At 44.5% G+C, this 15,959-nt stretch overlaps 1 protein-coding gene and 1 pseudogene across 1 annotated transcript in view; both read right to left on the minus strand.

Moving 5' to 3' along the window:
* The window catches only part of CPQ (carboxypeptidase Q), a 1,977,691-nt gene that overhangs the window by 910,868 nt on the left and 1,050,864 nt on the right, over positions 1–15,959 (minus strand). The gene's annotated exons all lie outside the window — the stretch shown is intronic.
* LOC146831008 (large ribosomal subunit protein uL16-like) lies at positions 4,374–6,209 on the minus strand (annotated as a pseudogene).

Raw genomic sequence — 15,959 nt, forward strand, 5'->3', positions numbered from 1 at the left:
AACGCCTACCCTGCATACATTATACCTGACGCAGGTATAATGTGACGCAGGGCTTTACAACATGACGCATCTCCCTAGATGCGTCACGTTGTAAATAGGCCACATTGTTTGCGCCGCTGTTGCGTCAAAAACGTGACGCAACTGCTGCGCAAAATTCACGTAAGGGGCTTGTAAATCTGCCCCCCAGTTCTCCGAGAGATCTAAAATATTAATACTTGGTGCCATTTTTCATACTGCACACTGGTAACTGGTTTCTGGTATAAGCCTGCTCATTTGAAGCTTTCCATTTAAAAGAATATAAGACCCGGGTGTTTACAAACTAATGAGTGAATTCATTGATATGTTCTCATACCAGATCATAGCTAAGTTTTGTAGTTATGTGCAACCCATTAAAATCCCCAATCTAAGGCATATCCAACTGAGAGACTGTTTTTCAGATGTGTTTGGTGAGTGCTTCGTACATTTTATTCAGTCAGTATGTATACACAGCACAGCATGCCAGAGAGCCATTTCCTTTAGATCTCGTTTCATAGCTCCTCACTGCAGCAAATATATAACATTCCAAGACATGAAAAGGAAGCATTGCGCCACAAGAATAACAAGGCAGGAGAAGGGAAAATAAACACAGTATGCAGGAAGGGTTCCTGATTGAAATACTGTCACTAAATGCAATTCCAAATTTGCAACAGCAAAAAACACAGTGTCAGTAAAAAGATGTAAGTATCTGAGGCTTAAATAGTTCTCAGCTGCCTCGTCCTAATGGGCCTCAAAGGAATATTTGGCATATGAGGTTTTTTCATGTCTCAGTTCATCTAGTCTCTTGTGGTTTGACCTAAGAGGGCCTATTTGACGTCTGAATAATTCCTAGTAGCATATTTTATCTTCTCTTTTTCCGTATGTGTGGTGGTATGTGTGGGCCCAGTCTTTCTCGATGACCTCAGCATCGTATATTTGGGCGGAACTGAGAGGGGAACTGTATTTGAGGAATTTATAATTCTCAGGCACCTTTGCTCCTTACATTTGGGCAGACCGGCCTGCAGTATCATGCTTAGGGTATTTGAGGCCAAAATAACACTCAAACCACCTCAGCATCTCACATCTTAGTGACAGTGGCATTTGAGATATTAGTGATTGACAGCAGCCTGGGCATCTTGATGGACCTGACTACTATATCGCAATGTCTGTGAATAAGACAGAGATATTCAATATCTGAGTTAATTGCAGTCATCTTCGCATCTCAAATCTGTGTGACCCACTGTAGTTAAAACAAGGAGTATTTGAGGACAGGGTAATTCTCAGCTACTTCAACATGCTAACCCTAGGTGGACCTGACTGTAGTACATTACTACTCCTACGCCCTGACACAGTGATTCTAACCCCAGGTGATTCTCAGCCATCTTGTCATTTAACTTTTGGCTGTGACATCTTACTCCACAGGGGTGTTTGAGGCCTGATTAATTCTCAGTCGATTCTGCATCTCAAATCTGGGTAGACTTGGCAGTGTTGTCTTCTCAGTGTTGAACATGGCAGAGGTAACCAAAGTCCTAGTAATTCTACGCCAACTTAACATCTTACACTTGGGTAGCCCTGGAGATAGTGTCTTATGCCTCTGTGATCCTAACAGGTTTTTTTTTAGACATGAATAATGTTCAGCCACTTCACATTCACACATCTACATTGACCTGACAGTTGTAGTTACGACATGAGAGATTCACAGCTGCTTCTGCATCCTGCTTCTTGGTGGTTGTTAGAATTGGCGTCTCTAGCTGGCAGTGGTTTGCACCCTGTCCAAGTAGGAACCCTCACTCTAGTCAGGGTAAGGGAGTCACACAGCTAAGATAACCCCTGCCTCCCCTTCCCCCGGTAGCTTGGCATGAGCAGCCAGGCTTATCTCAGAGGCAATGTGTAAAGTGTTTGTACACACAAACAGTAAAAACACTACAAAAGGACTCCACACCAATTTAGAAAAATAACCGATATTGAATATAACAAGACCAAAATGACAAACATCCAACATACACAAGTCAAAATATATCTTTTATAACAATAAGCTAGTTTAGTGCATAGAAATCAATGGATGCGTTCACTTTAGAACAAAGTCCCTAAGGTGCACCAAAAATCTAAGACGGTGGCAGGTGCAGGGTAGGTGAGGTGCTGGAAAAGCAAAGCGATGCGTCGGTTCCTTACTACACAGGGGAGGTAAAGTGTCAGTTTCTTACTGAAAGACAGGGTAGGTGATGCATTAGTTCCTTACTGTCAGGGGAGGTGATGCATTGGTTCCTTACTAAAAGGGGAGGTGATGCGTCAGTTTCCAGACACGCGGCCTCGGTTCCTTACTGCAGTGCGGTGTCACTGAAGAGTCAGCATCGAGAGACAATGCGTCAAAAATTCAAATGCGCTGCGTTGCTGCAGTAGCAGTAATGTAGGCACTGTGTCAATACAGCAGCCGCAAGGCAGGCGCTGCAACAATTCTCCAGCTGCCAGCAGGTGCTGCACCGGAGTCGGAGAGGGTGCCACGGACGTCAGTGGCACAGTGCTCAGGACTCACGCTGCGTCATTTTTACTGATGAGCTGTTATGGTGAGCTTGGACCTGTGGTGAAAGCTGTGGTCGATGCTTCCAGCGGGAACCACGCTTCGGTGCAGGCAGCAGTGATGTGTCTTTCTTGTGCAGCGATGTATCGAGAAAACAGGCGCTGAGAGTCAATGTGTGGAGTTTCTCTCTAGATCATCAGGTTACACTTTCAAGGGCCGAAGGAACTGGATTTGGCACCACTTGGCAAGTCAGGACTCTCAGAAGGAGAGCCCAGACACTAGTAGGTGATGTCTTTGATGGACCTGAGATTTCTTAACAGGAGGCAAGCACGCACAAGCCATTGGAGAACCTTGGAAGCAGGATGTAGAAAGCAAAGTCCAGTCATTTCATTCTCAGGACAGAAGCAGCACACAGCAGGCAAGCACAACAAATCAACAAGCAGAGTGGCAGTGCTTTTTACAGCATCCAGCTCAGCTTCCTAGCAGAATGTTGTCAGTCCAGAAGTGTTCTGATTTTGTGGAATCAGAGGTTCAATATGAATACCCCTTTCTGCCTTTGAAGTAAGGAAACTTCAAATTAAAGTCATTGTAGTGCACAAAACCCTGCCTTTACCTGACCTGGCTCCAGACGCACTACGGGGGGTAGAGACTGCTTTGTGTGAGTAGAGGCACAGCCCTAATCAGTTGTAAGTGCCAACTCCTCCCAACACTCTAGCTCAGGAAGGCCCATTAGCCTGGTGATGAGCCATCAGGATATGCATGGCATACCTCAGCTCCCTCTGTGTGACTCTCTAGATTGAATGCAAAAGAAGCCAACTGTCAGCCAACCCAGACGTGCATTCTACATACAGGCAGAGGCACAGAATGGTGAAGCAAGAAAATGCCCACTTTCTATAAGTGGCATTTTCAAACACGCAATTTAAAAACCAACTTCACCAAAAGATGTGAGTTCAGAGACCCCAAACTCCAAATCTCTATCTGCTCCCAATGAGAAATTACACTTAAAAGATACTTCAAGCCAATCCCCATGTTATTCTGTGGGAGAGATAGTCCTTGCAATAGTGAAAAATGAAATTAGCAGTATTTCAATATTAGGACATGTAAAACACATCAGTACATGTCCTACCTTTTAAATACACTGAATCCTACCCTTGGGGCTGTCTTGGGCCTACCTTAGGGGTGACTTACATGTAGTATAAGGGAAGGTTTTGGCCTGGCAAGTGGGCACACTTGCCAGGTCGAAATGGTAGTTGAAACCTGCACTCACAGACACTGCAGTGGCAGGTCTGAGACATGTTTGCAGGGCTACTCGTGTGGGTGGCACAATCGGTGCTGCAGGCCCACTAGTAACATTTGATTTACAGGCCCTGGGCACACCTGGTGCACTTTACTAGGGGCTTACTAATCATGGATAAACCAATCATCAATGCACTTTAGACAGATTGCATTTGCAATTTAGCACTGGTCAGCAGTGGTAAAGTGCCCCAAGTCCTAAAATCAGCAAAAACGAAATGCAGCTCACAGCCAAAAAAACAGGAGGTCAGAAACAAAGACAGGGGAAATTAATCCAAAAGATGCCATGTCTAACAGTAGTCTTATTAGGTTACTGTACCTTTGGTGAAAATGAAAGAAGTATTTCATGTTTGACAAACTCTCGACTGCCTCATCACCTCACTTCTGGGTTGACCTGACAGTGTTATCTAGCCCATAGGGAATGTGCCGGAACACAAAGCCTGTGTAATTTTAAGCAACCTTACCATCTTACATTTATGTAGGTAGATCCATGATGGGTAGTCTGGCTTTCAAATGGCAGTGTTGAGAGATTGCATCCTCTCCAAATTTAGGCAGCATGAAGGGCATGCAATCTGTTCAAGGGGCCCTTAGTGGGGATGTACTTCACACAACAGCCATCCGGCCCAAGGTGGTTCTCTGCACACATGCTCTCAAACTCATATTATTATTGCATTCTTGTATAGTGCATAGCTACCCATAGGGTTTCCCTGTGCTAAGTTGGAAGACTAAACAGCTAAGGAGTGATGCTAGAATTAGCCAGGTTTTAGGCTCACCGGCATGGGGGTAAGAATAAAATAAACTGTTTTTTAGCTCCTTGCAGAAGGCCAGTAGGGAGGTGCAGCAATGCAGGGATTCTGGAAGGGCGTTCCACAATCTAGGGCCGAGTGAAGAGAAAGAGCGGATGCCCATCCGGACTCGTCTAACTCTGGGAACTGTGAAAAGAGAACGATTGTTTGAGTGGAGGGTACGGGAAGGGTGGTAAGGTGTGACAAGGTTTTGCAGATACTGAGGCCCTGAGCGCGAGTGGATTTTATACATATAGCACAGTGTCTTAATCTTAATGTGCTTGTCCACTGTAAGCCAAAGGAGGGAATGAAGAAAGCCGGACACAGAGGAGTATTTGAGGAGCCGGAACAAGAGTCTGGCGGCGGAATTCTGATCCACCTGAAGGCGTCTGATCACAGTGGGCACGATTCACAGAACTAACTTAAGCCAAAATCCTAAACTTACTACCATTTTGGTATTCACAGAAGGCACTTACTCATTTTGGTATTCACAGAAGGCACTTACTCTCATTCTGGTATTCACAGAAGGCACTTACTCATTTCGGTATTCACAGAAGTTAGGAGTTCTAACTTTAGGACTCCTAAATGCCTTCTGTGAATACCGAAAGTCTTAAAGTTAGGATTTTTCTCAGTTTAGGAGTCCTAAAGTCAAGAGTCCTAACTTTACTACTCCTAAACTGGGAAAAATCCTAATTTTAAGACTTTCGGTATTCACAAAAGGCATTTAGGAGTCCTAAAGTTAGGAGTCCTAACTTTACTACTCCTAAACTGAGAAAAATCCTAACTTTAAGACTTTCGGTATTCACAGAAGGCATTTAGGAGTCCTAAAGTTAGGACTCCTAACTTCTGTGAATACCGAAATGAGTAAGTGCCTTCTGTGAAAACCAAAATGGTAGTAAGTTTAGGAGTTTGTGAATCGGGCCCAGTCTTATCTGCTACCAGACATGTAGGATATTGCCATAATCTAACCTGGACATAGTCATGGCCTCGATGACAGTTCTCATCTCCCATTAGATCTAGGGGAGGGGCAGAGAGTGAAATTGAGCCAGTGGCTGGCTCAAGACCGGGTGACTGTTTCCTGTGACAGTGTTGAATTTGATCAAACCCCATTTCTTGGAGATGTGAATCTTCTGACAACCAGGGAACGTGAACATGGCTCTACACAGAGCTTCAATCACATGCTACTTGTTGGAAGCCTTGGTGCGGACAGACATGATCATCTGCCCAATGTTCACACAGGCTACAGTGCCCTGGCGTTTGCCAAAGGCTCCAGGCATCCTAGTCTGAAGTCTATCAGCACTGGCACAGGATAACATTTTGCTGATGACGATGGCATAGACCGGATGAAGGTGCCCTCTGATGTGGAAATCATCCTTTCCACAGCTCTTCACCATAAACTTTCTGCAACAAATAGAGGCAGCTCCCAGTGGTTCAGAGGACAGGTGTCCACATTTATCAGACACCACGTGGCGGCATAGTGGGATTTCGTCTGCCTTTATCTTCTTTTTGCCCAAATCGAAAATCCTAATCTTGGGATCAGAAACACCCTTGCAGAAAAGGGATTTAGGGTAGGGCTTGTTTTTTAGGTTTCTCAACATCGTGAGGCCTGGTGACCTATAGCAGCTGCTGCTGGTCACCTCGCCGAGCAGAAAGCATCTACATTTATGTAGACTTGATTGTGGTATTTCCTACCTTGGTACAACAGGGGTTTTTGAGACTCAATGAACACAGCAGCTTCGGCATCTCACATCTATGATGGCCTGACAGTGATATTTAAGGCCTAAGAGATATACAGCCAAGTCGGCATCATGCTTCTTGGTGGTCTTAAGTTAAGACTAAGATCTAAGGTAACTTAAGTTAAAAGAAACTAAATATTAGATGCCTTACTAATTATCGGATTCATTAGCATCTTTCATCGTTGTAGATATGGCTGGGGAAGCGTTTCTAGGTTCCACATAACAGGGGTTTGTAAAGCCTAAGTAGTTCTCAGTTGCCTCAGCATCTAACATATAGGTCCTACCTAACAGTAGCACTTGAAGCCTGACTTATTCTCAGCCGCTATCTTCTTGTTGAGCCTGGCAGTGGTAATCAAAGCTGGAGTAATTCTCACCAACCTAATCATCTTATATTTTGGAAGAATGGTTGTAGTGTCATATGTCAAAGATATTTGAGGGTTGGATAATGCTCAGCTCAATCAGCATGGCATATTTGTATTCATCTGGCAGTGGTATTGGAGGCCTGAGTAAATCACAGCTACCTCATGATCACACATCTAAGTCATCTTATTAGTATGTAGTAACCTGAGTAAAAGAAGAGCTATTCAAGACTTCAGTAATTCTCATGGGCATACCTGATGGCAGTTTGTGAAGACAGATTAATGCTCTATTACCTCAACATCTTACGTATGGACTGACCTGTCTGTGGTATCTTAGTCCTCCTCCTTGAACCCCTACACGGAGATTCAAGGCTTGAGTAGTTCTCACATTTCTGTGCGGACCCGATAGTGAAATCTTGTTTTTGGTGAAGTGGACAGAAGTATTTGAGGCCAGAATACTTCTCGGCTGCCTGTGCCCCTCACCTCATGGTAAGTCAGTTTGGAGCTTTTGAGCCCTACGTATTTCTAGGGCACGTCAGCATCTCACAGCTGTGTGAAACCGACAGCTATATTTGGTGCCGGAGTGATTCCCAGTCCTCATACTCAGCAGCGCACATCTTGGTTGACCTGGCTGGGTTACCATCACCATGGTGAACACAAAACACGGGTATTTGAAGCCTGAGAAATTCTTAGCTGCCTCAGCATCTTTCACTTGGTGGATCTGACTGTTAAATTTGACTCCTCAGTGAATCTGACAAGACATTAAGGGATCGCATTTCATACATGTCACTGAGTGGTTGCTTGTAGTAGTGATTTGTGTAAATGCACAAATATACCTCGGCATGTATGAAATGAGCACAAGCTAAAACAATCTAGCACATCACTTCAGCAATAAATCCCCGACAAGATAATGAGTATCTCTGATCCTGACGTGCCACACCCAGTTCTTTATACATAGGACATCCTCTACCCATGCGTGCAGACTCTAGCTTGTATTCGCTCACAGACAAGGCAATACCACACCAGTGGCAGCCAGTTGTTCCACAATCCCCAGATAACGAAAGAAGACATGGGATCTAAATGCATATTTTTATCGTCCACACTGTGATAACTTTAAGTCATATCATAGCCTTCTCAAAGTGTAGGCATGTTATTGGTTAACATTACTGACACATGAAATCAACCCCAAGCAGTTCTTTCTATTAATGTCTTGAAACTATGCTAATTACAGGACAGCTAACCACCTCGCGGACCCTATCATTAACATGCAGTACCTTAGCGGAGCAATCCTGAGGTTAAGAAAGACCCTGCCAAAAAGATCGACAATAAACCTAGCTGTAAAATCCAAACGTAGGCTGCATAGGTCTACCACAGCGAAACAGAGTTCTAGTTAAAGGTCTAGAATGACTGGGGACCTTTAATGAGCAGCTAGGCTTACATTTATAGGATGCTGCGCATGGAACACCAAGGCTACATTCCTGCGGTGCAGTCAGCTCCCAGGCTCTGCTTAAGATGCCAGGTCAGGCAGGCCTAAATGATGGAAATATTCAGAACTAACCGCTAAAAATAAAAGTATTACTAAAATAAACACAGCATGGTAATTACACAGTTAATGAAAAAGCCAAGGTCTTTAAAAGATGTTGAACTTGTTGTAAATCCTGTTACACTCTGTGGAGTTTCAACTTGATAGCATTTATAGATCCGGGAAAGTGTAAGCCCATTGTGGTTTCGTCCATCTGAAGAAAACAAACCCTTAACTTTCTGGGGAGGAATTGTTCACAGTAGAAGAACTTCAAAGAGCAGGAAGAATATTTGCATGATTTTTGGCAGCTGAACGCTTTAGGATCTGCTCCCTTCAGCCGAAGAAAGTTATTGTGGGCGCTATAACAAGTCAGCTCAATGCAGACCTTTATGGCCTTTAAGAAACTTTCAGCTTCCCACCAGAAATGCAATAATCCTTGAGAGATGTCAGCATCTAAGGAACTCACAGATCTTTGTTACTAACCGCCCGAGCTACAAAAGTGAGGAGCAGTGTAGAGAGCAAACCAACATGTATTATGGAGACTTTTTGAAGAACTGCGAAACAGTGTTACCCGCCAGAAGCCTCATTACCAAGCATGCCTGTTAAATGCTGCACACATGCCAGGGTACCATTGCTGAAAGACATAATGATAGTGCCCAACAAAGCAAATACATGTCAGGGCAGCACTGTACCTTTGGAGCGCTACGCCTGCATTTAAAGTGGATGCCTCGCTGGGGCCTGAGCCTTCTTACTACAGAGGCTACCGAGGCATGAGTTCTCACTGTGAAAAGTCTTCTTCTACCTAGTCAAGTAAAATGCATGTGGATGCTGAAGATCAAGAGCCTGCATTTCAGTTTACAGGCTGTGCCAGACCCACAATCCACCAGAGCAACTCCTACATTGTCTGCTTGACACTCGCTGCTGAGCTCCCTTGGACCCATGGCCTCCCACCGGCTGTGGACGGAAACCAAACCTACTGTGGGCAAAAAGCAGCACATGCCCAACAAGTCAAACCAATCCTGTCCAGTTTCAACACCATGCATCCTACCTTCTTTACTTCTCTGTCTGTCTCTTACATTATTTCGACTACAGTCATAACTAATGAGGTATACATGGCAAATAAGGATAACCAGTGTTACTGGAATGCATTAGGAGAAGTACAATGATGAGCTGTGCATACAGGATGGAGGGGCTCTGTCTCCCTGTAGGGGACTCAGTGTGAAGGATGTAATGGGGCTAAGTGTAGTGACTATGGGATGCTGACTGTGTTTAGTACCTCTCGGGATTCAGTGTGTATCGATCAAGGGATTACTGTAGAACGAGATATACAATGAAGTGTCTGGTATGTGTTGTATGGAGAAAGATATAATGTGAAGTGTGTCAGGTGTGCAGTGTGGAGGTGGTGCTTGTGGGCAGCAAAGTGTGGATGGTTTAAGTCAAGTCATGTTGAAGGGCACCTTGTGGAGTGTGATGCGATGTAAAGGGGATACAATCTGTGCTGCATCGTAGGCTCCACACCTCTAAAGAGAGATGCAATGACATAGCATCTTTCTTCCACAAAAAAGTAACTAAGATATATGATCAATTCCAGAGCAATAGGGAATCTGGTCCAGATAAAGGAAATAAGGCAAGGGTACGATCGTCTTTTCCAATATTGGTTCAATTCCAGAGACTTGAGGAAGAGAATGTCCTCAACTTACATAAAGCGACTAAATCTGGCTCTCCTCCTGAACCAGCACCCCCACATATCCTGGCTACAGCCCTGGATATTATTCTGCCATCTGTAACAAAATTGCTCAACTTGTCACTAGACACAGGTCTGGTCCCCAAACCTTGGAAGCATGCGGTCATCAGACCATGCCCAGACGTGGGCCCCGTGCTCACTGCGCCACTGGATTCAAGCTAGCCTGGCTAATGAGTGTGAAACCCCCAAACTGGTCCCAGATTGTTTGTTTCCGGTCCTGGGAGGACCTGGCTTGGCAGTTCCAGCTGGATTGTTCACTTGAGGAGCAGGATCAAGACTGATTTGCATATGGCTGGGTCCAAACTGGGGTGGTGTGGTGGGTAAAGAAATGATGTATTAAACCCAGATCTGTTGACTGGGGTGAATGTTTGCATTGTTCAGCATTCGGTCCATCATCTGTTTTTTTTTTGCACTGCAGCATGACATTAAAGCATTTGCCACCCTGGGACAGAAGTGGCATCCTTCAGGTTGGTCCTGCAAAGCACATCCATAGATACAGAGCAGCGCCTCGTTCCCATCTCAAAGCTGCAACACCACACCGATAACCCAGTGCTGGCAGTAATATACACAGATAGCCCTTACACCCGGGCATGGTCCCCTAACTACTGTTCTCCCAGGGAGGACAGAGAGCATCATTCATGGCTATAAAGGAATTTTAGCTCTCCCATCCGGGCTCATTCTTTTAATGTCTCGGCTAGACAGCACATGCTCTGTCTTGAAGAGACCTGTTGTGTTCTATCTGTGGACTTCAGCCTGCCCATAGGCTTTCCGTTTGCTTGCTCCATCATCGCTTTAAAATTCTTTGTCCTTATTTGTCCATGGCATTAATGCGTCATGCCTCTCCTGTGTTTGGCCCTTCCATCAGAGCATGGACCAAGTACTTGTAAACATCCTCTGACCCCATTTTGGGAACAACTTTTTTTCTTTGTCTTGGAGCACTCCATACAGTGCGCGTATTTTCAGTTCACTGGCTCCATCCTCCGTCTCTCTCTTTTTTTTTTAATACAGTTTTATTTAGAGAGAACATCACCCATATGTATTATTAGAGCCCTTTACATGAGCACCAGTTACTTTACACAAGGACAAATTTGTTTTTGTAGGAACAGGGAGATTAAATGATTTTCTCAAGATCACAGGATCTTGTGCCAACACCGAAACTCAAACCCAGTTTCCCAGTTCCATAGTCTGCAGCTCTGACTATAACACCACATCCTCTCCTCCTGTCCTGGATCCCTGACTGCAAGGACTCTTCGATTTTGTTTTTAAACGTTTAAAAACTATTACTCTAAAAAAGTACCTTTCAGTGCTGTGCCATAATGTGCCATATTAATATCAAAGTTTACACATCTTAAAGAAATACCTTTTTTGAGTATTTTATAAACCCTATTATATTTTACGTGATGTGTGTTGCATGATCTACATTGCAATCACTTTCAAGCTTTGCGCCGGGTGTTGGCTTGCCCATCTCTTACCATGGTAGCTACAGCTCCCACTGTTTAGAGCCTCTATCTCTACAGTAACTTGTCTTAGCTGGCCCAATAAACATCGCGGTCAGCAGCATACTGGACATCTGTTTCCCCACTGGGCAAGGCAGTGCAACACTGATCCGAAGTGATTAGCCACTGAATCTGACTTCGGGAGCTGGGGGTTGGGTTGCGGCAAGCATCATTAACTGCGACACAGAGCATTATTATGCAATAATTTGAGGAATTATTTTCTCTCTGGGTATAATTACATCAGCAGGCAGCAAAGGCGCTGATTGGCCTGCCTATTACATGGGCTGAAGGCATTTGATACAAGCCTTATTTATTTATTTGACTTCCGAAATCAGCTGGACTATGTGATGTATCAAGTGTTGAGTCTGAGTTGAATAATCCAACTCACCACCTTCTCTAGATGGGTTGCTCTAAGGGTTGCCAAGCAACCCCTGGACCTGTCTTTGTGAAATTTGACACTCTCTGAAGTTTTAGGCTTTGTTTGGGCTCTTGTAAACTGCTTCAGTAAAAACAAGCACTAAAATAAATGAGCCATTTACGGTGTCTTGTTTAAACCTGCAATTAGCCATTTTTTCCCCTAATTGTCTAAATGTCAGCCAATTGCGGTGACGCAGTTCCAGTTTCGTTTTAATAATCTACCGCATGAAATGCTGTCTGTGAAACACAGTTCAACCGCCCTCCATCCGAACACGCGCCTCTTCCCTATTGTGCCATTCTTGCTGGAGGCGAGGGTGTGCACTCAAGAAAGAAGGCCATAATTGTTGTCCAGCATTCCCTATAGAGTCAAACTCACAATCACAACACTGGCTGTGAGGGCACTGAACCTCCCCTCGACCAGAAAGAAACCCCCACGCCTTTCACAACAAAGCATTACATGAGTCTCCACCAGCACATCTCAGCATTCGCCCCACTTTACAGAGCAGTGCCACAAAAGATTGAAGAGGCCAGACGCTGTCCTTTTGCACCACACCATTTTACAACTGGTCTTCCTATTCTGCAAAACAGTTTGAAAGTGGTTATTGGAGTTTTTAAGAAATGCTCTTGTAAAAAAAAAAAAAACAGCCACAGCAAGAAATTCCAGTAACAAGCGAACAAGATTTGGACACTGAAGGTCACTTTTATGGAGTTTATAGCCGTTTTAAACGTTTTTCAACTCCACATAATTAAACTCTACTCACTACCATATAAATACACCCCACATAAAGCCACTCTATGCCACATAACAACAACCCACATAAATCCACTCCACACCATGCCACATAATTTCCCTCAACGCCACACAGTACCATGCCACATAATTCAACTTCACACATTTCAATTCCTTACCACATAATTCCACCCTACAACACAATTCCTCTACACACCGCATACATCCACATCATGCCACAAAAGGCCACAACACATCACATAATTCCACCCCACTACATGCCATTTCACAACACACAATATCACTCCACATAATTACACTCCATGACACATACCACTCCACATAATTCCAGTACACTCAGTACCACATAACTACAAACCACATATTTCCACTGTACACCATGTCACATAATTCCACTACACATAACTCAACTCAACATCACACAATTCAATCCAACCCACATAATTCCACTCCACTCCACTTCATAACACATAGCTAAAATACATTGTCATTGACAGCGTCAATAGCTCTCGGATTGCTGAAACGTATTGGCTTTGCCAATGATTGTTAGTATTGAGTTTTCTTAACAGTGGCAGCTTCATTTCCTCGGCTGGAGGGCTTGTGATAATGAGGAATCTTGACCAAGAGTGGGTCTGGTTTCATACAGCTACATGCCGATTCTTGTGGATTTGAATGTGGTGTCAAGGATGTAGGGCTGAAAGTCCCAAATGTCAAGAAAAAGTAGGTGATCTACCAACATCTGACACAGGGAAACTTCCGCTATCTGCTCCACTTGACCAGCGGGGAGTCTGCACTGAACATTTAGGACTGTGCCTGTACCTCTGGACTTAGAGACCATTACTTGGGGACCGTGGCTGCGAATTGGGGGAGTCTGACTCCACACTTGGGTGCCGAGACTCTGCACTTGGGTGTGATGCTACAACTGGAGACTGTGACTATGCACTTGGAGACTAGGATCTACCCTTGGGGTCAGTGCCTCTACACCGGAGGACAGTGCCTCTACCCTTGGGGTCAGTGCCTCTACACCGGAGGACAGTGCCTCTACACCGGAGGACAGTGCCTCTACACTTGGGGACCGTGCTTCTGCAGTTGGGACTGTGAGTCTACTCTTCAGGACTGTGACCCTACACTTGGGTACTCTGACTCTACACTGGAAGACCGCGCCTCTACAGTTAGGGGCTACGCCTGAGCTTGTAAGGGTGTATTTGCCCATTTGAGATTTTAATTGCACATATGATAACTGACTCGAATATAGTAGCTGTGCCCAGAATGTAGCTGTGCATGGGAGGGAACGGCTGCACCGCTGGCATACCCTTGCTGCACTCTAGATCATATTCAAGTGGTAATGAAACTAGGTATGCCTTGTAATGTTTTTGTAATTTTACTAATTTTGTACTTAACATAGAAGCTTGGAAAATGCAGTGATGTCACTTCCTGTGATGTAACCAGTCTCAAAGAAGGCATGGTATCAATCCTTATGTTGTATATGCGGGGGCAAAGGTCATCTGATGTCACTCCCTTTGTTGACGCGGGTGAATGGTCAAAGCGGCATGATGTCGCTTTTGCTACATTAAAAACTGAAAGATATTTCGCTGTAATGCCGTAACGATTAAAGGGACTAAAACGTGCAGAATGAGTGAGGGTATAATGAGTTTATTTGAAACTCTGCTGGGGCGTTTTACAAGATAATAAAACAGACTTCTTTCGTAACAAATCTATAAATATGAACAGAGAGAGACATAAGGAAACCATTCATTGCTATGATAACCACGACTACAAAAATGTAATCTTCTCTTTAACAAACTGTCATGTTTTAATTCTGCAATGGGCGCGAGCAGCCTTCAGTCCCAGCAACAAAGCGAAGAGGCCCCTTCCTGACTGCTGAACCCGTGACGTGGAGCGAGCCCTGGCAGCGCTACAAAGAGACGCTGAATGGGCGCAGTCTAAACACACAGGGCTGTTTGGTTTCTGCTCCGGAACTGCCGGGGGCAGAAATAAACTATTTCAAACGTATTTCCTCGCTCTGAGGAGCGCTAGGAACACAGACATGATTTGATAATCTGCCGCTTTATACTTATATTATTATTGTCATGGTTGTACATTCTCATCAGGCCCCTTTGTCAATCACATGACTGCGCCATGCTTTGCAACATAAATCAACTTTGTACCGCATTTCCGAGAGAGCAATGGCTGGGACGGGCAGATCTTAAATCATAACAAGGACACATTGGGACTGAGACAATGAAACAGCGCCTTTAGCTACATAGAGGGGCTCCACTCCGGGGCCATCATATATGTTCTTTGGAAAGGCGTTCCCAAGTGGAGCATTGGGCGTGAAAAGGGTTCTGGGAGAAATTCACTTTTTACCTCCAAAATAAAACTAAGATTGGTGTAGGCGACACTAAAAGATCCGGGGGTGGAGGGAAGGTGGGGGGGGCAAAGTGTTTTATATGGGTGCAGTTTATAATAGTGCAAATAGCTCTTAGAAGTCTCATCAGAGTATTGTAGCACTTTACAAGAGGTGTATTGCAGTGATTCCTAACTTTTTGACTTCTGTGGGCCTTCACTTAGCCTTTGGGGGCCTGGAGTAGTCTGAATTGTCCCACCTGTAAGAGTGTGATAGTTAACAGTTCTGTTGTTATTATCATTGGTAGCGGAGACAGGGCAAATGTATGGCGCAAGCTGCAGTGGCCTCCTGACGAGGGACCTGGCACTTGTTTTTTTGTGTGCAAATCAAGCACTGGCCGAAGCAAATATTTCATATTCAAGTTATTAAACTACTAGTACCAAGATGCAGTGCAGTGAAGGCAGGACGCTCTATTCGTTGCATGCACTCCTACAGCTCCTTCTAAAAGATACTCAAAACGTATCATCCTCATGTGAACTCTGACGTTCTGTTTACGCCGAGAACAGGGTTTTCTTGGCACCTGGACACCAAGATGTTGGTAACAGTGCACTCTTCAGATATCACTTAATAACCAGTCCATCAAGAGGTGAACATCTATAAGTGACATCAGCCAACGGCTGTGACTGGGGGCAAACCAGCCCTTCTTTCCCAGCTTAGCCTCCTGAAATTAGACACATTTGTTGGATCAGTCCGAAGAAGTCCAGTAGATGGGATAAACCTGGGTCTAGGCGTGCTGCTATTACAAACTTGCTCAAAAGGTAGTCCATCTAAGGTCACTTGCTTTAAAATGTTTTTTTAATTTTTGCCTGAAGATCATGTCTTTTTAGGAAGTGTTCGTGGTAAGACGAAGAGGTCTAGGCTTCTTGAAAAAGCTAAATAAATACTGATCAAAAAATTGGTGCTGGGCTGCTAAAGA

Source organism: Triturus cristatus, chromosome 5_1, assembly GCF_964204655.1.
Source record: "Triturus cristatus chromosome 5_1, aTriCri1.1, whole genome shotgun sequence".
Classification (NCBI taxonomy): domain Eukaryota; kingdom Metazoa; phylum Chordata; class Amphibia; order Caudata; family Salamandridae; genus Triturus; species Triturus cristatus.